The sequence below is a fragment of the Leucoraja erinacea genome, unplaced genomic scaffold (assembly GCF_028641065.1).
Source record: "Leucoraja erinacea ecotype New England unplaced genomic scaffold, Leri_hhj_1 Leri_219S, whole genome shotgun sequence".
NCBI classification, from domain to species: Eukaryota; Metazoa; Chordata; class Chondrichthyes; order Rajiformes; family Rajidae; genus Leucoraja; species Leucoraja erinaceus.
In genome coordinates, this window is record NW_026576120.1 from 42830 (window position 1) to 48829 (window position 6000).

The following is a 6000-nucleotide window of genomic DNA, read 5'->3' on the forward strand; positions in this document are numbered from 1 at the left end:
AAACAGAGGTGCAATGAGACTTGGGTGTCTTTGTACATTCATAGCAAACGGATTTGAGTATAGGAGCAGGGAGGTTCTACTGCAGTTGTACAGGGTCTTGGTGAGACCACACCTGGAGTATTGCGTGCAGTTTTGGTCTCCAAATCTGAGGAGGGACATTATGCCATAGAGGGAGTGCAGAGAAGGTTCACCAGACTGATTCCTGGGATGTCAGGACTGTCTTATGAAGAAAGACTGGATAGACTTGGTTTATACTCTCTAGAATTTAGGAGATTGAGAGGGGATCTTATAGAAACTTACAAATTCTTAAGGGGTTGGGCAGGCTAGATGCAGGAAGATTGCTCCCGATGTTGGGGAAGTCCAGGACAAGGGGTCACAGCTTAAGGATAAGGGGGAAATCCTTTAAAACCGAGATGAGAAGAACTTTTTTCATACAGAGAGTGGTGAATTTCTGGAACTCTCTGCCGCAGAGGGTAGTCGAGGCCAGTTCATTGGCTATATTTAAGAGGGAGTTAGATGTGGCCCTTGTGGCTAAGGGGATCAGAGGGTATGGAGAGAAGGCAGGTACAGGATACTGAGTTGGATGATCAGCCATGATCATATTTGCATGGCGGTGGAGGCTCGAAGGGCCGAATGGCCTCTACTCCTGCACCTAATTTCTATGTTTCTATGAAAGTAATCAAGCAGGTAGAGCAGGCAGGGAAGGAAAGCTAAAAGCGAGAGGATTTGAGTATAGGAGCAAGGACGTCCTACTGCAGTTGTACGGGGCCTGGTGAAACCACACCTGGAGTATTGTGTGCAGTTTTGGTCCCCTTATTTGAGGAAGTTCAGTATTGTTATCAAGTCAGCGCAGCGTAGGTTCATCAGGTTAATTCCCAGGATGGCTGGACTGACATATGATGAAAGAATTGGTCGACTGGGCTTATATTCACTGAAATTTAGAAGGATGAGAGGGGATCTTATAGAAACATATAAAATTCTTAAGGGATTGGACAGTCTAGATGCAGGAAAAATGTTCCTGATGTTGGGGAAGTCCAGAACCAAGGATCACAGTTTAAGAATAAAGGGTAGGCCATTTAGGAATGAGATGAGGAAAAACGTTTTCACCCAGAGTTGCGAATCTGTGGAATACTCTGCCACAGAAGGCAGTGGAGGCCAATTCACTGGATGTTTTCCAAGTTAGATTTAGCTCTTAGGGCTAACGGAATCAAGGGATATGGGGAAAAAAGCAGGAACGTGATACTGATTTTGGATGATCAGGCATGATCATATTGAATTGGCTCGAAGGGCCGAATGGCAACTATTCTGCAACTATTTTCTATGTTTCTGTGGTCTCTCACCATGAGTTGCGTGGGTTTTCTCCGAGATCTTCAATTTCCTCCCACACTCCAAAGACGTGCAAGGTTTGGAGGTTAACTGTCTTGGTATAAACGTCAATTGTCCCTTGTGTGTAGGATAAGGTCATAAGTGACAGCAGCAGAATTAGGCCATTCGGCCCATCAAGTCTACTCCGCCAATCGATCTATCTCACCCTCCTAACCCCATTCTCCTGCCATCTCCCCATAACCCATGACAACCGTACTAATCAAGGATCTATTGAGTGTATCTCTGCCTTAAAAATATCCACTGTTGGCCTCCACAGACTTCTGCAGCAAAGAATTCCACAGGATCACCACACTCTGACTAAAGAAATTCCTCCCCATCTCCTTCCTAAAGGAACACCCATTAATTCTGAGGCTGTGACCTCTAGTCCTGGACTCTCCTACGAGTGGGAAAAAGCCTCTCCACATCCACTCTATCCAGGCCTTTCATTATTCAGTAAGTTTCAATGAGGTCCTCCCTCATTCTTCTAAACTCCAGCGAGTACAGGCCCAGTGCCATCAAATGCTCATCATATGTTAACCCACTCATTCCTGGGACCATTCGTGTAAACCTCCTCTGGACCCTCTCCAGAGCCGGCACATCCTTCCTCAGATACGGGGCCCAGAAACTGTTCACAATATTCCAAATGCAGCCTGACCACCACCTTATAGGGCCTCAGCGTTACATCCTTGTTTTTGTATAGGAGCCCTCTTGAAATAAATGCTAGCATTGCGTTTGCCTTCCTTCCTACATAGATAGATATAGATATGCCATGCATTGTCACTATACATGTACAGTGAGATTAAAAGCAGCTTGTACTCAGTGCATACATATAATTTAGTTCAACAAAACAAGAAACAGAAAACAAAACAAAAGGGGGAGGGGGGGGGATAGGTGCACAATTCTGCGGCGCTATATACATATCTATAAAGGCAAAATGGTGAAGGGTGAATAGGTAATATTCTTAGGCAGATGTTTAAAGATTATATTAAATATTATTATTATTATTTTTAAAATATTAAAAATTAGTTACAATACACATTACAGTTCCAAATTTCAGTACGTGGATAGAATAGATGGAAGTCCGGTTGTTGGGCTGTGAAGTCAGTGCATGTGTGAATGAAGAGTAGTTATGACTTTCGGAAAACAACTATTCCTGAGTCTATGTGTCCTAGATTTGATGCACTTATAGCGCCTTCCAGAGGGCAGCAGGTCAAACAGTCCAAACTGATTCGACTTCTGATTTCTCGATTCTCTCCCCATTTAGAAAATATTCTACGCCTTCATTCCTATTACCAAAATGCATGACTCCACACTTTGCTGCACTATATTCCATCTGCCACTTCTCTGTCCACTCTCCCAACCTGTCCAAGTCCTTCTACAGAGTCCCTGCTTTCTCTACGTTACTTGCCCCTCCACCTGTTTTCGTATCATCTAACTTGGCCACAAAGCCTTCTATTCCCTCATCCAAATCATTAATGTACAACGTGAAGAGTAGTGGCCCCAGCACCGCTACCAACCAGAGAAAGCCCCCTTTATTGCCACTCTTTGCCTTCTGCCATCCAGCCCAACTTCTATCCATCTATTCCATGCCTTCATCTCCTCCCGACTGGACTATTGCAACTCACTGCTCCTTGGCATCAGCTCCACCTACATCAACCGACTCCAACTGGTCCAGAACGCAGCCGCCCGACTCATCACCCACACCAAATCCTGGCATCACATCACTCCAGTCCTCAAACAACTTCACTGGCTTCCCATCTCCCACCGGATCACCTACAAAATCCTGATCCTCACCTACAAAGCCCTCCACCATCTGCCCCCCCCCCATATCTCACTGACCTCCTCTCCCCTACCAACCCTCACGGTCCCTCAGATCCACATCAGCCGGTCTCCTCTCCATCCACAAGTCCAACCTCCGCAGTTTTGGGGACAGAGCCTTCTCCAGGGCAGCTCCCAGCCTCTGGAACTCCCTCCCCCAACTGATCCGCAATTCCGTGTCCCTCACCATCTTCCAGTCCCGCCTCAAGGCCCATCTCTTCACCTCTGCCTATCCTTAGCCCCACGTCCCCCTCCCTTTTCATCTGTGCATTAATTGCCTCATACTGTGTTTTGTATTGAATTCTGTATTTACTTTGTGTACTAGTCATGTCTCTACTATTTATTTCATTCCCCTTACATGTTTTTCCTCTACCTGCTACATTTTTGTAAGGTGTCCTTGAGACTCTTGAAAGGCGCCCATAAATAACATTTATTATTATTATTATTATTATTATCCATGCTAGTATCTGCCCTTTGATATTATGGGCTCTCCTCTTCCCCCAGCAGCCTCACGTGTGGCACCTTATCAAAGTCTTTCTGAAAATCTAGGTAAACAACATCCACTGACTGTCACAATGTTAGTGTGCAGGGATCGTTGGTTGGCATGGACTCGGTGGGCCTGTTCTCGCGCTGTATTTCTAAACTAAACTAAAATGCAAGATTTCATGCCTTCACGACAACTGCCCAGTGACCTTGACGTTCAGCATCATGAAGTGTTTCGAGAGGCTAGTTAAGGGCCTGGCCTGTCCCACTTAGGCCATTTTTTCGGCGACTTAGTCGTAGCAGGTCACCGAAAAACCAGCGACTGGAGCCCCCCCCCCCCCCCCCACACACAATGTGTACAACAACCTGCCTCCTAGTCAACGTCAAGCTACCAACAACCAGTAACCATAGAAACATAGAAATTAGGTGCAGGAGTAGAGGCCATTCGGCCCTTCGAGCCTGCACCGCCATTCAATATGATCATGGCTAATCATCCAACTCAGTATCCCGTACCTGCCTTCTCTCCATACCCTCTGATCCCTTTAGCCACAAGGGCCGCATCTAACTCCCTCTTAAATATAGCCAATGAACTATGGCCTCGACTACCCTCTGTGGCAGAGAGTTCCAGAGATTCACTACACTCTATGTGAAAAAAAATGATTTTCTCATCTTGGTCCTAAAAGACCTTATCCTCAAACTGTGACCCCCTTGTTCTGGACTTCCCCAACTTCAGGAACAATCTTCCTGCATCTAGCCTGCCCAACCCCCTAAGAATTTTGTACGTTTCTATATGATTCTCCCTCAATCTTCTAAATTCTAGCGAGTACAAGCCGAGTCTATCCAGTCTTTCTTCATATGAAAGTCCTGCCATCCCAGGAATTAGTCTGGTGAACCTTCTCTGTACTCCCTCTATGGCAACAATGTCCTTCCTCAGATTAGGAGACCAAAACTGTAAGCAATACTCCAGGTGTGGTCTCAGCACGGCCCTGTACAACTGCAGTAGAGCATGGGAGAGGGGGCTGAGTTAAGGAATGTTGTTAGCAATTGTGGGCACCATATCCGAGGAAGGATATGCTGGCTCTAGAGACGGACCAGAGGACGCCCCTTTTACATGGTGACTATTTGCAGGCAAAGAATTTCACAGTGACTTGTCACATGTGAAATAAAGTAATTCAATGCAATTAGCTAGAGTAACTCAACTGGTCAGACAGCATCTCAGACAGAATAGGGAACGTTTTGGGAACCTGATCTGCTCACACTACTCCAAGTGCGGCCATTCCAGTGTGTTAGAAAAGGCAGACAGACACAAAATGCTGGAGTAACTCAGCATCTCTGGAGAAAGGCAGCTCCGTTGCCGAACCAGCAGGTCGAGGAACAGCTTCTTTCCGGCAGCTGTCACTACTCAACAACGTACCTCAGTGACTGCCAATCACCACCCTCCCCCCCCGGACACTTATTATTATTTATTCAAATCGTTTGCTATATCGCTCTTCCAGGGAGATGCTAAATGCATTTTGTTGTCTCTGTACTGTACACTGACAATGACAATTAAAATTGAATCTGAATCTGAATTTACTGACAAGCCCAGAGGAACCATTTATTGCAGGGGGTAATCGAACAACCTTTTGGATTTTAATGGAACTGTGAATATTACAGGGGAATTGATTTTGTAACAACTGCAGTTTATGGGACTGTTTATTACGGGGCAGAGGTAGATTAATGTCGCTGCACTTTTTCCTTACATCTGACCTTTGAGACTTGCTTACTTTGACCCGCTTGAAAGTGCAACTGTCTCGACTAACCCATCACCCAAACCACCCCATTCCCAGGTCCTTTCCCCTGCAACCACATTTGCCTTCTTTACCACTCTATCCACTTGTGTTGGCACTTTCAGGGAGTTGCCAACTTGGACCCCAAGTACGTTAATGTTGTTAAGGGTCTTGCCATTGACTATATAGTTTCAGTTCTAGACATACAGCACGGGAACAGGCTCTTTGGCTCGCTGTGTCCATGCCAACCGTCGATCACCCGTTCACACCAGTTCCATGTTATTCCACTTTGTCATGGGGTTATGGGGAGAAGGCAGGCAGGAGAATGGGGTTAGGAGGGAGAGATAGATCAGCCATGATTGAATGGCGGAGTAGACTTGATGGACCTAATTCTGCTTCTATCACTAATTAACTTTCTCATCCACTCTCTGCACACTCAAGTCAAGTCAAGTTTATTTGTCACATGTGAAATAAAGTAATTCAATGCAATTAGCTAGAGTAACTAAACTGGTCAGACAGCATCTCAGACAGAATAGGGGACGTTTTGGGAACCTGACCACTCGGG